Genomic DNA, 24924 nt, shown 5'->3' on the forward strand with positions numbered 1-24924 from the left:
GGGGGGGGAGACAGAAAGACTGCGGTGAGAGCAGGTCAACCTGACCTAGGAATTCCTTCTGATAAAGAAGAACTGGTGGCAAATGTCTAAATGGCAAAATTTGTGAAAATGAATATGTATGAACCTATTGTAAGATTGTATGCATATGTATTTTAGAGGGGAATAAAAAGGGACCTGAAATTCCCAGAAGTATGCATGTCTTTTAAGGAGAGTAATCTCCACATGCATCCAGCACTGTAATAAACATACCGGCTTTACAACTTTCACAAAGTTGTGGAGTTTTGTTCATCTTCACAAAACAGTCACTTGCGAGCCAGGTAGGAGGAAATGTCTCCACAGGGGCAGAGAGGCATAGATGGACCTCCAAAATGCGCCCTGGGATTTTCTCTGAGGAGCTCTCCTTGTCTCGGCTTCCCTCCTGCGGAGACAGAAAATAACCTGCTGGTGTGTGGAGGATACGGTATATATTGAGGGGCCCTCGAGGGAAAAGAGAGATAGGATGGCTGAATAAGCCACTAAGAGATGTCTGAGTGCTCAGCCTCATTCCTGTGCCTGCAGGCAGACCGGTCGATAGAGCGACTGGGAGATGGGGGTTCACTATCCAATAGAGTGGCTGTTAGCCACCCTGGGGGGTGGGCGCCAGAAGCAAGAGCCCCCCTCAGGGTTTGCCCCCCCGCTTCACTGGGTAAGTGAAAAAACAATCAGAGTAGTGGTATTTCACCAACGGCCGGGAAGCCAGCGGGCGGGTCACCCTGCACTGCCGAGCGCATTCCAGGCCTCCCACTTATTCTACCCCTCTCATGTCTCTTCACAGTGCCAGACTAGAGTCAAGCTCAACAGGGTCTTCTTTCCCCGCTGATTCTGCCAAGCCCGTTGCCTTTGCTGTGGTTTTGCTGTATAGTAGGTAGGGACAGTGGGAATCTGTTCATCCATTCATGCACGTCACTACTTAGATGACGAGGCATTTGGCTATTTTTCAAACACATATAAATAATATATGTTCCTTTTCCGGGTTAAATAAAGGTGGCCCGTCCACCTTGGACAAATCCGGTAAATTGTTTCAAATACAGTAAATTGGTCTGAATCAGGTGGTAATTGATGCGTTATGAATTAAAGTCTTTGTCCCTACTCACTATGAGCTACTTAACTGGCTTGTGGCTTCCTTACAAACCTAGCTACTCTCTAGTTTATTAAAATGTAAAAGTGATACAAAAAAAAAATTGCATACAAAAATCAACATATTAAAACAGCAATAAAGATCTACAAAACATTACAAAGTACAAAAAATGCAAAAATTCACTACCCTGAATAATGTAATCTTCTGGCCCTACTGGTGAACATATGTACAATCTCCACAGACAATATGAGTTCTTCTGTGTGTGGAGAGCATTATTAATAATTGGTTAGCTGAGAAAGGCCACACTGATATAATGCCACTGGTTAAGCTGAAGGAGAAAAGTCAGCAGTCAGCAAGCGGAAAGGAAGAGTCAGCAGTGACCTTGCTGCAACATGAGGATAGGGAGTTGAGATTAGTCCTGAATACATCCTAAGAATATGTAGAAAGTATCAAAAGTGGAACCATAGGAATGTAGAAGTAGGCGTAGGTGCTGATATGCAAGCTGACCAATCCTGAGCTCAACTTTTGCAATATGTATGAAGCTCATTATTAACTGTATTTAACCCGCCGTACTGATCAATAAAATTGAGCCTGTGATGATCAAACTGATGTCCTGGTTCCCTTCCGCCGACATCTGTGGATAAAGTCTTCGCAACCATCGCTTGCCTCGATTTGGAGAGGCCAAGTGTACTCAAAAGTTCAAAGTTCCCCTTGTACCAGTTCCCCCGCGCTCCAAGGGGAAAGCCCATAAAAACAACGTTCTTTGCATTGGTGAGGCTTTGCACCTTGGTTTCCAAATGCTTATACTTGTTTACTTTCTCTGCAGCGGCTTCTTCCAGAGATGTTTTGGAGGCTTTGTATCGTACTGTCACTTTCACGACGAATGCACGTCCGTCCTTAACAGATATCAGATCTGGTTTGTACAGCTTCTTGATGGTTTCCCCTATGGGTGGTTCTTTGAACACTACCCAGTCCCTCTTCTTCATCTCCTCAATAAGCCTTTCACAGATATGATTGTGCCTCTTGATTCGAGCATCCTGAATCACTGGGCAGTAGCCGAGGATGAGGGCGCAGGTTTCGTTGTCCGCATCACAGTGCCTACAAGCCTTGATGTAATTTTCCTCTCTACCCCAGAAGAGAAATTCTCTTGTGGGGTAGAAGTTGGCCCTAAGTTGTAGTGTAGTGAGGAGTTTCCCATGAGGAATGCATCTATAGTATTGGAGCCAATGACTACTAATTTTATCACCTTCAAAGCTTTTAATTCCATGAACTTGGGATATTAATTTGGTCCATTTCTTGAATTCTTTTCTCCGCCAATCACAAGGTTTAGGAAATTTAGTTTTAAGGGTCGGTGTTTCCCACTCCGAGGTTGTGTCTGCACTGTTGGATGGTTCATTCGCCGGTAGTGCTTCCCAAATTGAGGGTATCTTCTCACTTTCCCCTGCAGCTTGAATCCACAATTTCTTATACAGTTGTTCCATTTGATCCTTCTCTAGGAACTCCTTCATTGTTTCATCCGAGGACTGCATAATTCAGTGCAGTCTCCGGGCCTGTACACTGGGAATCAGTCCCGCCAACTTGGTGACGCTCAAACCGCCGTCCTTCGTGCTTGAGTACAAGATGGCATTGCAGATGCTCAGAGGTAGTTGCAGCCAGTCCTTGACCGCTGTTCGGATCTTCTGGTCAAGGGCTTCAAGGGCCCCTGTTTCATTTGTGAATGGCCAGCCAGGTAGGTCAGTCGAGGGATGGTGTATGTTTTGAGGATATCGAGTATTTGCAGAGGTTTAAGTGGAGCTTGATCAATTCATTCAAGCTAAAATTCTAGTTTTGTGGGGAGGTTGGTTTTTGCTATCCCAGTCCAGGCCTCAAAGTGTAGGCCAAGGTATTTCTCATATTCCCCAGGGTTGATCATGTTCAGGGGTGCGCTGTTGATGGTCCATGCAGCGCAGTTATTGAAGGTGTAAGAGTCTTTTGTGGGCTTGATGTAGAAGCCATGGCACTTTTCCCCTTGTGTTTTGAGACCGGTGAAATCGCAGAAGATCTCTAATATCTTGATATTTGTTTTCATGTTTTCCCAGGAGTCGCTCAACAAGACCAGATCGTCAGCAAATGCCATTGCTGTTATACTACTCTGTCCTCGGTGGATTCCTTTACCACTCTCTTCCAGCTTGCACAACAGGAGGTCCATTGCCAGGTTAAATAAAAGGGGTGACAGCGGGTCACCCTGCTTTACTCCAACCCGGATCTGGATTTTGTCTGTGTGTGTGTTCATTTTTGTGGTGACATACATACTGATGTCTTTGTACATATTGTTCATCAGGCCAATGATGTGGGGATCCACTCCCCTCAGCTGCAAAGCATGTATGATGTGATGGTGGCTTATGGTGTCAAAAGCCTTGGCAATGTCCGCAAATACAACACCCAGTGGTCTGTGTTCACTTTTGGCAGTCTGAAGTATAGTTTACAGGAGTTTCAGGTTTTCAGAGTATCTTGCGATTTCAATGGGGACCAATAGAGGAATCTTTGGTGCATGTGCCTGCCCTTGATGGCATGCCATGCCTTTTGATGGCTTTGACTTTTGAAAGATTTTTTTCTTTTTTTGGTTGTTTTCTGAAGTGTCCATGCCACGTCCCTCATATCTTGCCCCCTAAGTTTTGTCTTCCTCCTTGACTTTTTCCCCTGCTTTTGCAACATCTGTGAGCTTAGTTTTGGCATGTTTTGGTCCTTTGCACTGCACCTGATATAATCCTGGGCCATTTTCTTAGAGTCAATAAATTTCCCAAATTTTCTTTTTTTCTCCTCCAATTGCAATTCCTTTGATGGTGTCTCCATTCCAGCGTGTTTGCAGGTCCTTCTTTTCTGTTTTGGCCTTCAGTGGGGATCAATTTTGGCAAGCTTTGCTGCATGTGCCTGCACTTGCTGGCATATGGCCTGCCTGCATTTTGATGGCTTTGACTTTGGGAAAGATGTTTTTCTTTTTTTGGTTGTTTTCTGAAGTGTCTAGGCCATGTCCCTCATATCTTGCCCCCTAAGTTGTGTCTTCCTCCTTGACTTTTTCCCATTCTATTGCAACATCTGTGAGCTTAGTTTTGGCATGTTTTGGTCCTTTTCACTGCACCGGATATAATCCCAGGCTATTATTTTACAGTCACTTAATTTCCCAAATTTTCTTCTTTTCTCCTCGAATTGCAATTCCTTTGAAGGTATCTCAATTCCTGCATGTTTGTAAGTCTTTTCTGTTTTGGCCTTCAGTGGGGATCAATTGTGGCAAGTTTTGCTCCATGTGCTTCACTTGATATCGTATGGCCTGCCTGCATTTTGATGGCTTCGACTTTGGGAAAGATTTTTTTCTTTAATTTTCTTCTTTTCTTTTTAAGTATGCTTGCCAAGTCTCTCATATCTTCCCCTCCAAGGTTTGTCATCCTCCTTGTCTTTTTCCCGTGCAGTTGCAACATCTGTGAGCTTAGTTTTGGCATGGTTTGGTCCTTTGCAATGCAGCTGATTTCCTCACAGCCGATTTTTTGAAGACACTAAAATTCCCGATTTTCTGCTTTTTTCAATTGCATTTCATTTGAACCTACCTCCTTTCAAGAGTGTTTGTAAGCCTTTCTTTTGGGATTCGCAAGATTCTTTTTCCCTTCCCGAAAGGAAATTTCATTTCCTTTCGGGAAGGGAAAAGGAATCTTGCGATTTCAATGGGGACCAGTAGAATAATTCTTGGTGCATTGTTCAGGACTGCTCCCAGCATGGCATTTAACTGCAGAACATTTCCAAGTAGATTATACAGGGAGAACAACAAGGCAGAGACTGCATTAAAGGGAAAATCTTGCCTTTGTTATTTAATGCTCTGGGTTTCCTGGATGGGAAATTGCACATAGATATTCATCTTGCCGTTCAGGTTGAAAAACTAAAAACAAAAAATTTCTCACAGATTTGAATAAAGCAGGCAGTGACAGAAATCAGCACAGGGTCCTTTACAGGCAGCATCAGTGTTGATTTTCTAGCATCCTCATCGTTCCTCTGACATTGCCGTCACAGCCTGCAGAGCCAGAGCTGCCCCTGGGCAGTGCCTGAGCTGGGAGGGATCTGCAGGGCAGAGCTGAGCCCCCAGGGCTGGGCTGGGCTCTGGCAGCACTGCAGGGCCCAGCCCTGGGCACAGGAAAGCAGCTGCTGGCAGGGACAGCTCCAGGCAGCAGAGCCCTGGGCAGGCAGTGGGGGGAAAGTGACCCCAAGATGTGCTGGGATATTTAAGGTCCTCTCCAAACCCAACTACTCCATGATTTCTTTTCTTAAAGATCCCCATGCTAAGGAAGAACAAATGTCCAACAACAGCTCCATCAGGCACTTCCTCCTGCTGGCACTGGCAGACACGCAGCAGCTGCAGCTCCTGCACTTCTGCCTCTTGCTGGGCATCTCCCTGGCTGCCCTCCTGGGCAACGGCCTCATCATCAGTGCTGTAGCCTGCGGCCACCACCTGCACACGCCCATGTTCTTCTTCCTGCTCAACCTGGCCCTCAGCGACCTGGGCTCCATCTGCACCACTGTCCCCAAAGCCATGCACAATTCCATCTGGGACACCAGGGACATCTCCTAGACAGGATGTGCTGCACAGCCCTTTTTTTTTGCCTTTTTCATGTCAGCAGAGCTTTCCCTGCTGACCATCATGCACTACGACCGCTATGTGTCCATCTGCAAACCCTTGCACTACGGGACCCTCCTGGGCAGCAGAGCTTGTGCCCACATGGCAGCAGCTGCCTGGGCCAGTGCCTTTCTCTATTCACTACTGCACACAGCCAATACATTTTCCCTGCCCCTGTGCCATGGCAATGTCCTGGGACAGTTCTTCTGTGAAATCCCACAGATCCTCAAGCTCTCCTGTGCTAAAACCTTTCTCAGAGAACTTGGGCTTCTTGCAGTGTGTGCCTGTTTAGGAATTGGCTACTTTGTGTTCATTGTTTTCTCCTATGTGCAGATCTTCAGGGCCATGCTGAGGATTCTCTCTGAGCAGGGACGGCACAAAGCCTTTTCCACCTGCCTCCCTCACCTGGCCGTGATCTCTCTATTCATCAGCACCTCATTTTTTACCTACCTAAAGCCCCCCACCATGTCCTCTCCATCCCTGGATCTGGCCCTGTCAGTTCTGTACGCAGTCCTCCAGCCCTGAACCCCCTCATCTACAGCCTGAGGAATCAGGAGCTCAAGGCTGCAGTGCGGACAATGATGACTGGATGGTTTCAGAAACATTAAACTGCTGGCCAATTTCTGCAAATCACTTGTAATAAAAGTCATCTTTGATACTTCTGCTTGGTTTCATTTTGGAGCTTCTTTCTCTTTTTATTTTACTTTTTCACCTTGTCCGCTAATAAATATGATTGTTTGTGCCATTTCTAATTTTGTTTCTCTCCACCTTCCTTGGGGCAACTGCCTGTATCAATGAGGGGCTGTGCTCTTGGTTGCTTTAAAGGAGCTAAATAATCTCCCAGCAGAGTTTTCTGCAGAGATGCCCTTTTGTTGCCTTCTCTGGAGCTGCAGCAGCAATGTCTGTGTGCAGAGCTGGGGGCAGATCAGTGCTGGCCCAGCAGCTGTCCCCAGCAGCAGCAGCACTTGGTGTTGCCAGTGCTGCTGCCGTGGCCCTGCCCCGCTGCTCTGGTGGCCCTGGTGTTGCTGTAAGGCCTGAGTGCTCTCAGGGCCGGGCACAGCCCTGGGGGTGGCAGTGCCGGGGCTGCAGCAGGGACAGGCCATGGGCACTGCTGGGGCAGCACTGATGCCTCAGGCCAGGGCCTGGGGGCTCCAGGCTCCTTGCCCAGGCTCTCTCAAGGACACACCCAGGCCAATGCTCAGCACAGAAAACCCCCATGAGCAGCCCCAGGCTGGCCGTGGGCAGGTTGGGGACAAACAGTATGGCTGGGGCTCTGCAAGGACCCTGGGGGAGATGGGAAGGAGCAGCAGAGCAGGGACTGATCCATCCCCAGTGCGCTGCACAGCCCAGGGCAGCCTCCCAGAGCGTCCTCTTGGAGCTGCCAACAACATCCCCCCTCTGCAGCCCTGGCCTCTCCCCCAGCTCACACAGGTGCCCCATCCTTGCAGGCACAGACACGGCAGCACTGGCTCAGGAGCCCCTGTTTGCATTGCATACAGCAGGGGGAGAACCCCCATGCTGTTGCTGTGGGGACATGAACCTGAGGGAGCACAAATGGCATCAGCCCCTGGGGCCACAAGGGCTGGGGGACACCAGGGAAACCACTCAGCTTTGTCCTGGCCTCTGCAGTCAGCCAGAAAGTTTGTTCCCATCAGCTGGGAGTTTCCTGTCCCACTGCAGACGCTGTTGCTCAGAGCCAGGGCTGCCTGGCAGCAACCCCCAAACTGCCCTGAGCGTTTAATTTGCTTCACCTCTGCTTTCTTTACTCTTCCTGCTGCAAATTTCTTCCTTTTGCCTGCCCCTGTTCCTTCCCCTTCAAACAGCCCATCTCTGCCCTGGTACACCATTGCAGAGATTTTTATTGCCTGCAATGCTGGCCCTGGCTACACGATTCCTGATCCAGCCAGGAGCCATTGGCCTTCTTGGCCACCTGGGCACACTGCTGGCTCATGTCCAGCCTGCTGTCCATCAGTGCCTCCAGATCCCTTTCTGCCTGGCTGCTCTCCAGACGCGCTGTCCCCAGCCTGTAGTGCTGCAGGGGTTGTTGTGGCCAAAGTGCAGGATCCAATATTTGGACTGATTAAACCTCACCTTGTTGGATTTGGGCCCTGGATCCAGCCTGTCCAAAGCCTGTGCAGAGCCCTCCTACCCTCAAGCAGATCAGCACTCCCAGACAACTTGGTGTCATCTGCAAATTTGCCAATGGTTGACCAATCCCGTCATCCAGATCATCAGTGCAGATAGTGAAATCCATGCTGGCAGGCTCTGATCCCTCGGCCATCCTGTGAGTGCCCTGTGATGGCACTCAAGGTGATCTGTTCCATAACCTTGCTGGGCACCCAGGTCAGGCTGACACGCCTGGAGTTCCCCAGATCCTCCTTCCAGCCCTTGTTTGGGTGGGGTCACACTGGCACCTCCAGTCCTCTAGGTGGGAGTGTTACCCAAAATTTGTTAAAATAGAAAACTCCTTAACACCAATGTAGCATTAAGAATCAACATTCTTTATTCAGCTAAATACACGGGGGACAGCTCCTCCCAAAGCCGTGCATGCTGAGTACAGGAAAGTTTCTGTTTATTTTCTGTATTTTGCACACATATGCATTGATTGTCCTGGACTAAACACATGTATGAATATAATTTACCCAAAATCATTAACGTGTTTCCCCTCCCCTTTACCCATGTGTTCTTCTCTCCTGGGGGTGTCTCTGGTGAGCCCTGGTGGTCGTGGACCCCAATGTTCCAGTGGGCCTGGCTGAGCTGGCAGGACACTGAGGCTGCTGAACTTCCAGTTCCCTTTCTCACACAATGGGTATTGTGTGGTTTCCACAGGCCTGGGGTTGTGGAGAACAAGCTCCAGGTGTCAGCTCAGCTGGTGGAGACAATTGATCATCTGGTAACATGAGGTCACAGAGTGGGCTGTGACATCACAGAGTGGGTTATGTGGGGTCATTGAGCAGCTATGACATAACAGATTGCCTCTGTGACACCACAGGACAGAAGTCTGAAATCACAGAGCTAACTGTGACATCACACTGCAGAGGTCTGCCATCACAGAATTGGCAGTGACATCAGAGACCAGCAGTGTGACATTAGAGAATGGGCTGTGACATCACAGAGCAGCTGTGACATCCCAGAGGGGCTGTGTGACATCCCAGAGGGGCTGTGTCAGGTCACTGGGTTGGTCACTCTGCCCCAGCTCCCCCTCATAGTTTCTCCCAACAACTCCAATGCTGTCCATGCCCAGCGTGGTCCCTGTCCCCTGGGATTCCCCCGGCCTACCTGGAGCCACAGCCTCCACCAAAGGATGTTCCACAGGATCCACCCCAGAGCCTGACAGGGGACAAGGGGCCAGGGCTGTGTGACCAGGACAGCAGGGACGGGGATTATCCAGATCGCTGTGGCCTGGGTTGGGTTCCCCAGGGCAGGAAAGATGTCTGGCAGCTGGAGCAGGGTCTGGGAAGGGCCTCCAAGGTGGGGCTGGAGCCCTTGGGCTGTGAGCAGAGGCTGAGGGAGCTGGGCTTGTCCAGCCTGGAGCAGGGAAGGCTGAGGGGCTCCTCATCCCAGCCTGGCAGTGCCACCAAGGAGGGGATGGAGAACACAGAGCCAGGCTCTTCACGGGGGGCTGGGGGGAGACAAAAGCCAATGGGTGGAAGGGGAAAGAGGGGAGATCAGCCAGGGCATGAGGAGATGAAATGAGTCAGGCTGCTTTCAGCATTTCCTCAACAGCAAGAGCAGCCTGACCTCCCTTCTCCATTCACCACTGACAGCTTTGCAAATCAGGAATTGTTGGAGCTCTTTTGCACCACACCAAGATGAGCAACCTGATACCAGAACTAATTGTGTTCGTATCGATTACAGAACCACATTGTGTGAAATTAATTTCAGTATGGAAATCACTTGTGGATGGTGGACTCATCAGATGCTGCAGAGACCATGCACATAGCTCAGGGAAGAGTGTGATTGTTATTAAATTGTGTCCTGTTCCACTATAGTCTGTTGGCCATGAAGAGAAACTTCCTGTGCCTCTGAGTCTCACCAGTTCCTGACCCCCAAAGGACGCAAACCTGATGAGTTGTGGTTCCCACCCCAGTGGTGGCACTTGCATCTCCCTCCATAGCCAGAGCAGAGCTCCCTTGTCCCACAAAGTCCCTGGCAATGCAGGGATGAAGGAAACAGGACAGGCTGTGGGGAATAAAGTGCAGGGCAGTGCCCAGGAGAAGAATGACTTTTGCATTTGATGGAGATGTGCCTTCCCTTGTCTTTGTTGGCTGACAATAAATGAACATCACTCTGTGCCTCAGGCAGTTCCTTCTCCAAGGAAAGGCAGGTGGGAGTTGGAGCCAAGGAGCTGAAAGCTGCAGGTGCAGCCTGGGCTGGAGGGAGCTCAGATTTGCACAAGGCTGCTCTGAGTGCCAGGGCTTGGATGGGGGAAATGGTCGGGTGGGAGTAGGGACAGAGTCTGATTGATTGTCAGCCATGAAGGGTCTTGATTTTCATATCTACTCAAACAGCATGAGGAGCTACATGCATTCATTGTCAATTGGAGATTGCTATTAACATTCCTCTGTTAATAAAATAAATAACAAAAAACTGAAGCAGGACCTAAGAAATGTTTTCTCACAGTGTTTTTAAATAGAACATATTGAGTTGAATGTACTTATGAATTCTCTCTTATTAACCACACAAGATCTGGAAACTGAAATCAAATTATCCCCAGAGGTTTGGCTTGTTAAGTTGTTCTGAATGTTTATGAGCCCTGGGACACTGAATTCCTGAACTGAAGAGCTGAAGGCTGAACAAGCCTCTGGAGCAGGAAAATTCAGCAGCAGCCTCCAAGGTGCTCAGGATGTCAGCAGCCCCCACTGAGGCCATCCCTGCCCAGAGACCGTGGGGGAATGGGCAGACAAGGGGAGCGTCCCTGGGGCTGGGGCAGCACAACTCAGAGGCACCAGCGGCTCCAGCTGGGAAATGGAGTGTGGAATGTGGCTGGGAAAGCCCTGCCTGGGCTGGGCCAAGCAGGACAGACAAGCCCTGACTCCCAAACGCCAAACAACTCTCTCAAAGAGACATTTAAAAGGAGTTACAATTGTTTGTGTAGTCTGAGTTGGACTCCCTGGAAAATACCAACAAGAGATTCTCAGGGGCTCAAAACAACAAAACAGGCTTTACTGGCAACTTTAGAAAATCAGAGAAACTTTGGCAAAAGGTTTATTACGACATTGTAGTGGTTTTGGTTTGTTAATTTAAGATTTTTCTAATTGTGAGATTTCCTAATTAATGTACTGATGAGTGTGGTGGGTTTTAGTGTCAGTTAATTTTTTTATGTATTTATTTTGTTGTGAGATTGGATTATGAGAAAGGTAAAGTAAGCCAAAAAATTTAAAAGGTTTTAAAGGAAAATTTTATTAAAAATAAATTTAAAAGAGAAAGGTAGTAAGAATTAAATTAAACTCTTTAGAACACTTCTTTTTCTCTGCAACTTTTTCTTTTTACTGACAATGTAAAGAAAGTAAACTTAAAATTTCTACTTAGCTTACTATTTGTAGAATACTCTTTTTTTTCAGTTTAATTCTAAAATGTTTTAAAGATGAGTTGTTTAAAGGTAACAGTTTTTATTATTTTCTTCTAAAATTGTTTTTATCTCTGGGAATAGAGATCTTCTCTTGGGGATAGTGGATTATTTCTTTTCCCCTGCCTAATCTTTTGATGAAATTACAGTTATTTAAATGTTTGTTTACTTTAGTATGGAAGTTTTTGTTTGATATTATTTTGAATTTTGGTTTTTAGTTTTATGTGTAATAAAGGAAAAGAGTTTTTTCTCTATAGTTTATAAGAAGATTTTAGTTTTAAGATGAAGATATTTTTTTCTTTTTTTTTAATCTGGGATTTAATTTCTTGTTTACTGACTTTGATGGTTTTATATTGTTTTTTATATGCTTGTATTTTGGTTTTTTTTTTATACTTGAGGGAGGATTGAAGTATTGAAAGGATTAACACCTGACCTGTCAATAACTTGTGGTGGAAGTTGTGGTTGGACTCTGTTGGGATCGGTTTTATGGTTTGTTTTTGGGGTGTTTTGTGTTTAATTTTAGTTGTAGGGTTATTTTTTATGGGTTGCAGGTTGTAGAGGTTTATGGTTTGAGTGGTGTTGGGGGAAGGGGACTTGATCGTAAGTTTTAATAAGTGCGTCTAGCTTTGTTCTGGTTAGGGTTTTGTAGAACCTTTTTTTTCCTGTTTGGTAGTTTTTGGGGTATGGTTTGGTTAGAACGGGGCCAATGGGGGGGGCATCCTGGGGGAGGTGGGGGAAAGGGGCTCAGCCCACGGCAGGGTTCCTTGGTTTGGTTTGGTTTGGTTTGGTTTGGTTTGGTTTGGTTTAGTTTGGTTTGGTTTGGTTTGGTTTGGGTTGGGTTGGGTTGGGTTGGTTTGGTTTGGTTTGGTTTGGTTTGGTTTGGTTTGGTTTGGTTTGGTTTGGTTTGGTTTGGTTTGGTTTGGTTTGGTTGAGATGGGGACCAGGGCCAGGGCCTGCTGCTGCTTTGTTGACTGGAAAAGAAAGAGGAAGTTCCTGGCTTTTTTCATCTTTAACATATGTGTTTCACAGAGATGTGTTCAGTATCTTAATAGTTTAACAGATTGTCAGTTACACAAAAAGTTTTGAATTGCTTTTGAAAATTCTTCTCATGTCAAACGATGACAGACATTCAATCAACAAAAAACACTTCTCAAAGCATTGACTAGGCCCATTCGACTTGACAAACTCTAAGCCTGTTCAATTTAATGTTAATCAAAATTTGCAGGAGCACAGAAACAGAAAACACAAAAAGACAGAAAGACAAAAAAGATATAAAGAGGCACACACAGAGCTACCAGCTCCTGGATTTCAGTGGTGTTCAGATGAAAATTCCAAGAGGAGGTAGGGTCAAGATATGTGCTTGCATTGTGGTCAGCCTTTAATACCCCTTGATCTGCCTGAGCCCTTCCGCCAGGTCAGACTTGGTGGCATTTGGTCTCTCAGGAGCTGGGCTGGGGGCTGCAGAGATGGCTGTGTGTCGCAGACATTTTTTTCACAGAAATCCTTTCTTTCAGATTTCTGCATTTTCTGGGAAGCAAGGGCCTCAGAAAAAGAATGTAAACAATTATTATCAGCTGCTGTGAAATGCAACAGGGGCCTCTGTGATTGGTCTCATGTGCTTGTTTATAATTAAGAGCCAGTCACAGGAACAAGCTGGGGACTGAGTCCCTGGACACAACTTTGTTATAGAATTCTTTTTTTCTATTCTTAGCTTAGCAAGCATTTGCAAACTTCTCTCTTTATTCTATTTAGTATAGTAATAATGTATTATATATCATATATCAATAAATCCAGCTTTCTGATCAAGAAACAAGATTCTCGTCTCTCACCTCCAGCGACCCACTCAGGACGCTTTAATAGCTGTGGAGCATTGCCTGTGCTGTGCCAGGGACGACAGCCTGCAAGGACAGAGGCACAGGGCAGAGACACCGTGGGACAGCCTGGGATGCACAGGGCACAGGGATGGGCAGCAGCTGCAAGACAGCCCTGCTGAGCCAACTTGGGCAGCACTTTGCCCATGGCTGCTGGGCCTGGGCCTGAGGCCACGAGGGGACAAGTGACCCTTGCAGGGCTGGAGCCTCATTGCCTCCTTGTCCCTGCTCAGCAGCCTGGCAGGGGCCGCCCCATGCTCCTGCCCTTGGCATTGCACAGCCCCACATGCCAGTGCCCCTCCCGGGAAGAGCCCTGAGCAAGAAGGGAGGGACAGGATCTGCCTGGCCAGGGGCTGGGGCTCAGGCCTTGTCCCTTTGCATTCCTCAAACACATCCAGCTTTGCTCAGCACCAGAGACACCTTTGCCTTGTTTGTCCCCAGCTGTCATCACTGCCTCCAGTGTTCTGCTCTCCCTGGAACCTGGGGACACTTTCTCAGTCCTGTCCCTGACAGGGATCTCTTCAAAGTGCAAGAAACTTCAGCATTTCAATGTAACTGAGTTCTTGAGTATTTTGTGTCATCACTGAGGGAGTTTTGACATCACAGAGCTGGCTGTTGCATCACAGAGTAGGATGTGAGGCCATAGAGCAGACTCTGCCATCATAAAGTGTGAATCTGTGGCATCAAAGATTGGTTTGTGACATCACCAGGTGGCTGTGTGACATCATAGAGCAGGCTGTGACCTCACAGAACAGACTGTGATATCACAAAAAGACAGTGACATCACATGGTGACTTTTTTGACATCACAGTGTCTTCTGTGGCATCACAGAGATGGCTGTATTACATCCTAGAGTGACATCTCAGATGACTGTGTGACATCACAGAAGGCTGTGTGACATCACAGGGGCTGTGTGAGGTCCCTGGGGAGGTCACTCTGCCCCGGCCCCCCTCACAGCTCCCCCCAGAGCAGTCCAACCAAGCTTGTGTACAGCGGGGTCCCCTGTCCCCCTGGGTCCCCCCGGGTCCCCCCGGCCCCGCAGCCTCCCCCAGAGGATGTTCCACGAGATCGACCCCAGAGCCTGACACGGGGACGGGGGGCCGGGGCCCTGGGGGTGGCACAGGGGGACAGGGACCCCCTGGCAGCCTCCCCGTGTCCCCCAGGGCCAGAGCCCAGGACTGGGCTCCTTCACCCTTTTACAAACGAGGCCTTGAGAGCGCTGAAAAATCCCCAGCAAGGGATCAGCAAAAACCAGATTTAATATTAAAGGACAGCAGCACAAAGTTCCTTGGCAAGAGTCACTCTGCTCCTGAGTGGACACTTCAGGCACACCAAGGAAACAAAGCAACAACAAAACCAAACACAATCTAGGCAATCATACCAGAAATGAACCAAGAACTGTCCCTGTGTGTGTAACACGAGGACAGAGAGAGTAAGGATAAAAGGAATATGGCCCAACAGCTTACAGAGCTCAAACTTAACAGGAGTTAACTTACACCTTAACTGGTACCTAAAAACTTCACAATTTAGCAAAATAACAGCACTTAAGACTATTTAACCTAACTTAAAAACTATGACAATTGAACAAAGAAATAACACTTAACAATATTTAACTTAGCTAATAACTCAAATTAAACTTAACAACATAGCAAAAGAACAACTCTTAGCAGCATTTAACTTTGTTTAGACCTTGTGACTTAACTTACTTACTGATACCTGGATATCTGACTGACTCAGCTATGCAAGGCACTCAAGTCCCTCAGAGTGCAGCATTTCTTCCACATTTCCCCAGCACGGGCACTCCTGTGTGCACACAGACACAAAGAGTCAGTGCAAGGCCCCTGTGAGAAATTCCCGAGGGCAGGGAATGCTCCCTGTGGATCCTTTGGCATCTCCCCAGCGGGCCAAGGATTGAGCCTGGAGGAGTGGGGGGATCAGCCCAGGCTCCATCGTTGTTCAGGATCCCCGAGTGCAGCAAACAGGAGAGTTCCCAGCTGGGAGAGGCCCCACTCAGAGGGAGTCGCTGGCCCAGGAGAGCTCCAAGGGCTCCTTTTGGAGCGCTGTGTGCAGGGCCCCAAGAGAGGGGCTTCAGTCCCAGCAATGGTTCATCCTGGCCACACTTGGCATCAACTGCTTTCTTTGGTAGGGTGAGAACAGGGATGTTGTGCCACTGGGGGAACAAAAACACTTCACAGGTGTTGCAGTGTGTTGCAGTTTCCTGTTTTAGACTTCCTAGTCACCTCCCAGGTGTGGCACCTTCCCTCTCCCTTCCCCCTTGCCCCCTTGCTGAGTGAGTCCTGTCAATCAGGCTTAACATTCCAGCAAGGCCTCGTGTTGTCGGTCAAGTTCAAAGGATGCCCTTCAGGCCTGGGGGTCATTGGCCTGTCTGGGTGTCATCATCCCCTGAGACCCTGCCCCTCCCACCTGGTTGGTGGCTCACCTGTCCCTTCCCCTCCCCCTGTCCCTGGGCCTAAATTGACCAAGGACCATGTGCTTGCCATTCTGTTGGAGCTGTTACCTGAGATTCATACATCTGTGACCATGCAATAAACTCTGGATATTAACCCTCTGGCAGAATCCATCTCCTTTCTATTCACCATCGCCTGAAGACTTCCTACCTGAGGTAAACTGAGTTTCTACAAGCCTGGACTTGTTTCAGCCCCCAGCTGCAACCTCCGGCCAGCCAAAAGTGTCTCTGGAGTGAAACACCACAGTTGCCGCCTTTGGCCTAGCAGCAGGGGTCAGACGGGCCCAGGCACAATCTATCTGGTAATATTGGGATTCATATTCCAATACCCAGGGCTCCTCCTAAAGGAATCAGGAGCTGGTTGGGCAGCAGCAGTGCCTGGAGCAGACAGTGTTTGTGATGAGCTGCAGAGGAGCTGAGCCCAGGGGCTGTTGGCCAAGGCCCAGGCCCAAGGAGCATTTCTCAGCTGGCAGGGCAGCCTGAGAAGGGGAGGGGGGAATGCAGCAGCACAGGGCCCATGGAACCAAGGGACCATTGTGACACTGTGGGGCCCTGTGACACCAAGGGACCATTGTGACACTGTGGGGCCCTGTGAGACCAAGGGACCATGGTGACACTGTGGGGCCTCATGGAATCGTGGAGAGCACTGTGGCATTGCTGGGCCTCATGGAGCGAAGGGGGACGTACTGACGCTGTGTGGCTCCATGGAATGTAGGGATCATTGGGACACTGAGAGGCCCCATCAAACCAAGGGTCCATTGTGACACTGCAGGGCCTCATTTAACCATGGAGGCCATTGTGACACTTTGGGGTGTCATGGAACTAAGGGGCCATTTTGACACCATGAGACCCAATGGAGCCAAAGGTCTATTATTACATTGCAAGGCCTGATGGAATCATGGAGACACCATTAAGACACTTGACCGCCTCATGGAACCAAGGAGCCATTGTGACACTGAGCGGCCTTGGGGAAGCATGGGGACCATTGTGACACTATGAGGCCCCATGGAATAAGCAAAGCATTGTGATACTCTGAGGCCTCATGGAACCAGTAAGACCATTGTGACCCTGGGGGTCCCCACAGAACCAAGAGGACCATTGTGATACTGTGGGGCTTCATGAAACCAAGAGACCTTTGTGACACTGCAGAGTTGTGCAGGACTAAAGCTCCAGGGTGGCACAGAGGGGCCTTCTGTCATCAATGGTCCATTGTGACACTGTGGAGCCAAAAAAGACCATTGGGACACTGAAAACCCTGAGGTCCAAAGGTCCATTATGACATTGCAGGGCTTATAGTACAGAAGCATCACGTGACATTGTGGGGCCTGGGGAACCACAGAGACCATTGTGACACTGCAAGGCCTCATGGAGTCATTGGTACCATTGTGACACTGAGGGGCATTTACAAGACTGTAGAAACCAACCAGAACAAGGGTCTATTGTGGCATTGCTGGACCCCATGTAATCATTGGCACCATGGTGCCAATCATGGCACCACTGCAGGGCCCCATGGGTCCAAGGCACTATTGTGACATTATGGGGCATCGTAAAAACAAAAGAACATGGAACAGATCTGGCTGGCTTGGCCTCCCAGGGAGCACCAAACTGGTCCAGCTAACGTTTGCAGGTTGAGGGTCTCTTCTCATCTGCTGCTGAAACAATGGGGCTCTGTGCTTTCCTTGCCATGGAAAAGAACTGTCCCTCTCCTCCAGGCACCCATGGCTGGCAGTGAGAGTTCCACCTCCAACATTGCCTGTTGTGACAGACTGGAGGAGATTGTTGGTGGAAACATTTAGTGTGTGGGGGAGGAAGGGGCAGGTCCAGCCTTGCCCTGGAACCCCAGCACTGCCCTGCCCTGGAACCCCAATCCCCCCAGACCCTCTATCCCAGCCCAGCAGTGTCTGCCAGTCCCTGGCACAGCACAGGCAATGCCCCACCGCCACCTCTGCAGCCCCAGCCCAGCTCCTGAGGGACCAAATGAGCCCAAGTCCCACCTGGGGGAAGGGCCCAGGGAGACCAAGGGGTATTTAAGGATGACAACAAGGCAAGCACACATCTTGACCCTACCTCCTCTTGGAATTTCAATCTGAACACTGCTGGAATCCAGAAGTAGGTACCTCTCTTTGTGCTCCTCTGTATTTTTTTGCCTTTCTCTCTTTCTGTCCTTTCCTTCTATTTCTGTACTTTTGACAATTTGAGTAATTTAAAATTCAAATAGCTAAGAGTTTGTAAAGTTGGCCAAGTCAGTGCTTTAAGAAGTGTTCTGTGTTGATTGAATGTTGTATTAAACCTGTTGCTAAAATTTCTCCGATTATCTAAAGTTCCCAGTAAAGGCTGTTTGGTTGTTTTGAGCTCCTGAGAAGCTTCTGTTGGTATTTCTCCAGTGCATCCAACTCAGAGTACACAAACAATTGTAATTCCTTTTAAATGTCTCAATAAGAGAATTGTTTGGGAGATGGGGTTTCAGGGCTTTTGTGTCCGGCTTGGCACAGCCCAGGCAGGGCTTTCCCAGCCACATTCCACATTCCATTTCCCAGCTGGAGCCGCTGATGCCTCTGAGTTGTGCTGCCCCAGCCCCAGGGACGCTCCCCTTGTCTGCCCATTCCCCCACGGTCTCTGGGCAGGGATGGCCTCAGTGGGGGCTGCTGACATCCTGAGCACCTTGGAGGCTGCTGCTGAATTTTCCTGCTCCAGAGGCTTGTTCAGCCTTCAGCTCTTCAGTTCAGGAATTCAGTGTCCCAGGGCTCATTAACATTCAGAACACCTCAACAAGTCAAATCTCTGGGGATAATTTGATTTCAGTTTCCAAATCTTGTGTGGTTAATAGGAGAGATTTCAGAAGTGCATTCAACTGAATATGTTCTATTTAAAAAGACAGTGAGAAAACACTTTTTAGGTCCTGTTTAATTTTTTTTCCTTGTTCATAAATTGATATGTGCAATCTCCAATTGACATTGAATCCAAGTACCTCCTCATGCAGTTTGACTGGGTATGAAAATCAGGACCTTTCATGGCTGACAATCAATCAGACTCTGTCCCTATCCCCACCGCACCATTTTCCCCATCCAAGGCTGGCACTCAGAGCAGCCTTGTGCAAATTTGAGCTCCCTCCAGCCCACACTGGACTTAGCCAACAGACCACAGTTGAACAGGATATAACTTAATAAAAATTACACCATTAAAATAACAATCACACAATTACAAACTCTTCCCTGAGCTATGTGCAATGTCCCAGCATGTCTGATGAGTCCACTGTTCACAACTGATTTGCATACTAAAATTAATTTTTGACTAATGTGGTTCTGTGATAGATATAAACACAATTAAGTTCTTGTATCAGGATTCTTGTCCTGGACTGAGGACAGAACAGCTCAAACAATTCCTGATTTGCAAATCTAGCAGTGGTGGATGGAGAAGGGAGGTCAGGCTGCTTTTGGTGTTGAGGAAATGCTGAAACCAGCCTGACTCATTTCATCTGCTCATGCCCTGGCTGATCTCCCCTCTTTCCCCTTCCACCCATTGGCTTTTGTCTCCCCCCAGCCCCCCGTGAAGAGCCTGGCTCTGTGTTCTCCATCCCCTCCTCGCTGTCACTGCCAGGCTGGGGTGAGGAGCCCCTCAGCCTTCCCTGCTCCGGGCTGGACCAGCCCAGCTCCCTCAGCCTCTGCTCACAGCCCAAGGGCTCCAGCCCCACCTTGGAGGCCCTTCCCAGACACTGCTCCAGCTGCCAGACATCTTTCCTGCCCTGGGGAACCCAACCCAGGTGACCTGGATAATCCCAGTCCCTGACGTCCTGGTCACACAGCCCTGGCCGCTTGTCCCCATGTCAGGCTCTGGGGTGGATCCTGTGGAACATCCTTTGGTGGAGGCTGTGGCTCCAGGTGGGCCAGGGGGATCCTGGAGGACAGGGACCCCGCTGGGCATGGACAGCATTGGAGTTGTTGGGAGAAACTGTGAGGGGGAACTGGGGCAGAGTGACCAACCCAGTGACCTGACACAGCCCTGCTGGGATGTCACACAGCCCCTCTGGGATGTCACACAGCCCCTCTGGGATGTCACAGCCTGCTCTGGGATGTCACAGACCATTCTCCAATGTCACACAGCTGGTCTCTGATGTCAGACCACAGTCTGTGATGCTGTAGTCTGCACTGTGATGTCAGACCTCTGCCATGTGATGTCACAGCTGGCTCTGTTATGTCACAGAGGCAGTGTATGATGTCATAGCTCTCAATGACCTCACATAATCCACTCTGTGATGTCACAACCCACTCTGTGACCTCATGTTACCAGATGATAAATTGTCTCCACCAGCTGAGCTGACACCTGGAGCTTGTTCTCAAAAACCCAGGCCTATGGAAACTACACAACGCTCATTGTGTCAGAAGGGGGACTGGAAGTTCAGCAGCCTCAGTGTCCTGCCAGCTCAGCCAGGCCCACTGGAACATTGGGGTCCACGACCACCAGAGACCAGCAGAGGGCCCCCAGGACATGCGTGAAGGGGAGGGGAAATATGTTAATGATATTCGGGAAACGATTGTCACATGTGTGTTTATCCAGGACAATCAACTGGAATCATCTACCCAGTGAGGTGGTGGAGTCATCATCCCTCGAAGAGTTCAAAAAAAGACTGGATGTGGCACTTGCTGCCATGATCTAGTTGAATAGTTAGAACATGTGTTGGACTTGATGATCTTATAGGTCTCTTCCAGCCTTGAATTTCTGTCATTCTGTGATTCTGTGATTCTGTATGTAAAATACAGAAAATAAAGAGAAACTCTCCTGTACTCAGCATGCACGGCTTTGGGAGGAGCTATCCCCTGTTCATCCAGCTGAATAAAGAATGCTGCTTCTTAATGCGACACTGGGGTTAAGGAGTTTTCTGTTTTACTGAATTTTTGGTAACACTCCCACTGCCAAGGAAAGCTCTGTCTGCTGCTGTTCAAAAACAGAGAAGGGCTGGTGGCAGATGTGGGGCTCAGAGGCTGCCTGGGGCAGAGTGACCATGAAATAATCAAGTTTTCAATATTCTGTGAAAGAAGGAGGGGCAGCAACAAAACTTCTACACTGGAATTAGGAAGGGCAGACTTTGGCCTGTTTAGGAGGCAGATTTGGGGAATACCAAAGCAGGTACTGATTGTTTTAAGGGAAACAGCCATTAAAAACAAATGGGGCCCAGGAAGGATGAACACATTTCAAGAAAGTAATGTTAAGCGGGAAGCATCAACATTGGATAGAAGATCAGGCAACTTAGGAAGTGTTTAAGGGTGTTGTAGGTCATGCAGAATGAAAAGCTGAGATGTGAAAGCTCAATTAGAACTTAACCTGGCCACTTGTGTGAAAAATAATAGAAAATGTTTCTATAAATGAACTAATAGCAAAATATGGGATAAGGCGAACCTCTACTCTTTATTGGATGCAGTGGAGAATATAGTAACCAAAGACAAGGAAAAGGCTAGACTACTTAACACCTTGTTTGTCTCAATTTTCAATATTAAGACAGGTTGCCCTCAGGACAAGTGTTCTCCTGAGCTGGTAGATGGGCACAGGGAGCAGAACAGCCCCTGGAATCCAGGAGGAAGCAGTGGGTGACCTGCTGAGCCACTCAGATGCTCACAAGTGTATGGGATCAGACAGGATCCATTCTAGGGCAATGAGGGAGCTGTGGATGAGCTCCCCAAATGTGGATGCTCTCCATCATTTACCATCAGTGCTGGCTCAGCAGGGAGCTCCCAGAGGACTGGAGGTGCCAGTGTGAGCCCATCCCCAAGAAGGGCTGGAAGGAGGATCTGGGGACCTCCAGGCCTGTCAGCCTGACCTGGGTGCCCAGCAAGGTTATGGAACAGATCACCCTGAGTGCCATCACAGGGCACCCACAGGCTGGCCGAGGGGTCAGAGCCAGCCAGCGTGGATTTAGGAGTGGCAGGCCCTGCCTGAGTGATCTGATCTCCTTTTATGACCAGGTGACCCACCTGTGGATGCAGGAAAGGCTGTGGATGTTGTGTGCCTGGAATTCAGCAAAGCCTTTGACGCTGTCTCTGACAGCATTCCCTGGAAAAGCTGCAGCCCACAGCTTGGGCATATTCTCTCCTCGCTGGGAGATTTAAGAGCTGGCTGGAGGCTGGGCTCAGAGAGTGGTGGGGATGATGCTGCACCCAGCTGGTGTCCAGGCACTGGTGGTGTCCCCCAGGGATCTGTGTTGGGCCCAGTCCTGTTTAATATCTTCACGGGTGATCTGGGTGAGGGGATCGAGTTCACCATTCACAAACTGCAGATGGCACCAAGCTGGGTGTGAGTGTGGATCTGCTGGAGAGCAGGACAAGAAGACACAGCCTTAAGCTGCACCAGGGGAGGTTCAGGCTGGAAAATAGGAAGGAGTTCTTCAGAGAAAGGGTAAGTGAGAATTGAAATGGCTGGCCAGGGGGAGGTGGCAGAGTCCTTGTCCCTCTTCAGTGGCACTTAGCACCATGGTCTGTGTGACAAGGCAGTATTAGGGCATTGGTTGCACTTGATGATCCCAAAGGTCTTTTCCAGCCTATTTGATTCTGTCATTCTGTTATGACTGGGACACTCTGGGGCCATTGTGACACTGCAGGGCCTCATGGAACTAAGAGGACCATGGTGACACCATGCAGCCCCACAGAACCAGGGGTCCACTGTTGTGCTCTGGGGCCAAATGGAACCAGGGAGTGCACCGTGACACTCTGGGTCCTTGTGGAACCACAGAGGCCATTGTGACACTGCAGGGCCTTGTGTAACCAAGGGGTTTCACCATTTTGACACTGGAAAATCAAGGAGACCATTGGGAGACTCCAGGGCCCAGTGGAACCAAGGGGCCATTCTGACACTGCGGGGCCTCGTGGAACTAAGGGGACATTGTGACAGTGCAGGATCCTGTGTCACCAAGGGGCCACTGTGACACGAGGGGGCCTCAGGGGATCTGGAAGAACGTTGTGCCACTGTGTGGCCTCATGGAAACAAGGAGTCCATTGCTACACTGAGGGGACTTGTGGAACTACAGAGACCATGGTGACGGTGTGGGACTTCATGTACCCATGGGGCCATTGTGACACTCTGGGGCCTCATGGAACCAAGGGGCCACTGTGAAACTGCAGCACCAACAAGAAGATGTGAAGCCCCATGGAACCAAGGAGTCCATTGTCACATTTTGGGGCCCCACGGAACCAAGGAGACCATTGTTGCTCTGCATGGTCTCATGGACCCAAGGAGAACAATGTGACAGTGCAGGGCCTGGTGTAACCAAGAGGCCATTGTGACACTGAGGGGCCCCCTGGAACCTAGGACATCTTTGCACATGACACCAAGCTGGATGTGAGTGTTGATCTGTGGGAGCATAGAAGGGCTTTGCAGAGAGACCTGGACAGGCTGGATTGAGGGGCTGAATCCAGCAATTTCAGGTTTAAAAAAATCCAAGTACCAGGCCCTGCAATTTGGCCCCAGTGCTATAGGCTGGGGATGGAGTGGCTGAACAGCAGCCAGGCAGAAAGGGACCTGCAGGGACTGATGGACAGCAGGCTGGACATGTGCCATCAGTGTGATCAGGTGGCCAAGAAGGCCAATGGCTCCTGGCCTGGCTCAGGAATGGTGTGGCCAGCAGGAGCAGGGCTGATGTGCCAGCACTGGTCTGCCCCCAGCTCTGCACACAGACATTGCTGCTGCAGCTCCAGAGAAGGCAACAAAAGGGCATATCTGCAGAAAATTTTGCTGGGACATCCTTTACTTCCTTTAAATACACCAAGAGTGCAGTCCCCCATTGACACAGTCTGTGGCCACAAGGAAGGTGGAGAGAAACAAAATGAGAAATGGCACAAGCAATGATGTTTCTTTGTGGACAGAATGGAAAAACTAAAACAAAGGAAAGAAATCTCCAAAATAAAACCAACAAGAAGTATCAAAAACTAGTTTTATTACAAGTGATTTGCAGAAATTGACCAGCAGTTTAATGTTCCTGAAAGCATCCAGTCATCATTCTCCTCACAGCAGCCTTGAGCTCCTGGTTCCTCAGGCTGTAGATGAGGGGGTTCAGGGCTGGAGGCACCACTGAGTACAGAACTGATACAGCCAGATCCAGGGATGGGGAGGAGAGGGAGGGGGGCTTCAGGTAGGCAAATGCACCAGTGCTGAGGAACAGAGCGACCACAGCCAGGTGAGGGAGGCAGGTGGAAAAGGCTTTGTGCCGTCCCTGCTCAGAGGGGATCCTCAGCACAGCCCTGAAGATCTGCACATAGGAGAAAACAATGAAAACAAAACAACCAAATAGCAAGCAGCCACTAACTGCAATTAGACCCAGTTCCCTGAGTGAGGAATTTGAGCAGGAGAGCTTGAGGATGTGTGGGATTTCACAGAAGAACTGGCCCAGGACATTGCCATGGCACAGGGGCAGGGAAAATGTATTGGCTGTGTGCAGCAGCGAATAGAGAAAGGCACTGGCCCAGGCAGCTGCTGCCATCTGGGCACAAGCTCTGCTGCCCAGCAGGGTCCCGTAGTGCAGGGGTTTGCAGATGGACAGGTAGCGGTCGTAGCACATGATGGTCAGAAGAAAAAACTCTGCCCCAATAAAGAAGAGAAAGAAAAAGAGCTGTGCAGCACATCCTGTCTAGGAGATGTCCCTGGTGTCCCAGAGGGAATTGTGCATGGCTTTGGGGACAGTGGTGCAGATCATGCCCAGGTCGCTGAGGGCCAGGTTGAGCAGGAAGAAGAACATGGGCGTGTGCAGGTGGTGGCCGCAGGCTACGGCGCTGATGATGAGGCCGTTGCCCAGGAGGGCAGCCAGGGAGATGCCCAGCAAGAGGCAGAAGTGCAGGAGCTGCAGCTGCCGCGTGTCTGCCAATGCCAGCAGGAGGAAGTGCCTGATGCAGCTGCTGTTGGACATTTGAGCTGTCTTGGCATGGGGATCTTTAAGAAAAATAATCAAGCAATAGTTGGGTTTGGAGAGGACTTTAAATATCCCAGCACATCTTGGGGTCACTTTCCCCCCACTGCCTGCCCAGGGCTCTGCTGCCTGGAGCTGTCCCTGCCAGCAGCTGCTTCCCTGTGCCCAGGGCTGGGCCCTGCCAGTGCTGCCAGAGCCCAGCCCAGCCCTGGGGCCTCAGCTCTGCCCTGCAGACCCCTCCCAGCTCTGGCACTGCCCAGGGGATGCTCTGGCTCTGCAGGCTCTGATAGGAATGTCAGAGCAACCCTGAGGAGGCTGGAAAAGCGACACTGATGCTGCCTCAAAGGGGCCCTGTGCAGATATTTGTCACTGCC

General features: G+C 49.5%; 1 pseudogene; it reads right to left on the reverse strand.

Moving 5' to 3' along the window:
• Positions 1-616: 616 nt before the first annotated feature.
• On the reverse strand, positions 617-24277 carry LOC134433866 (olfactory receptor 14J1-like; annotated as a pseudogene).
• Positions 24278-24924: the final 647 nt, after the last annotated feature.

This window comes from Melospiza melodia, unplaced genomic scaffold, assembly GCF_035770615.1.
Source record: "Melospiza melodia melodia isolate bMelMel2 unplaced genomic scaffold, bMelMel2.pri scaffold_28, whole genome shotgun sequence".
NCBI lineage: Eukaryota > Metazoa > Chordata > Aves > Passeriformes > Passerellidae > Melospiza > Melospiza melodia.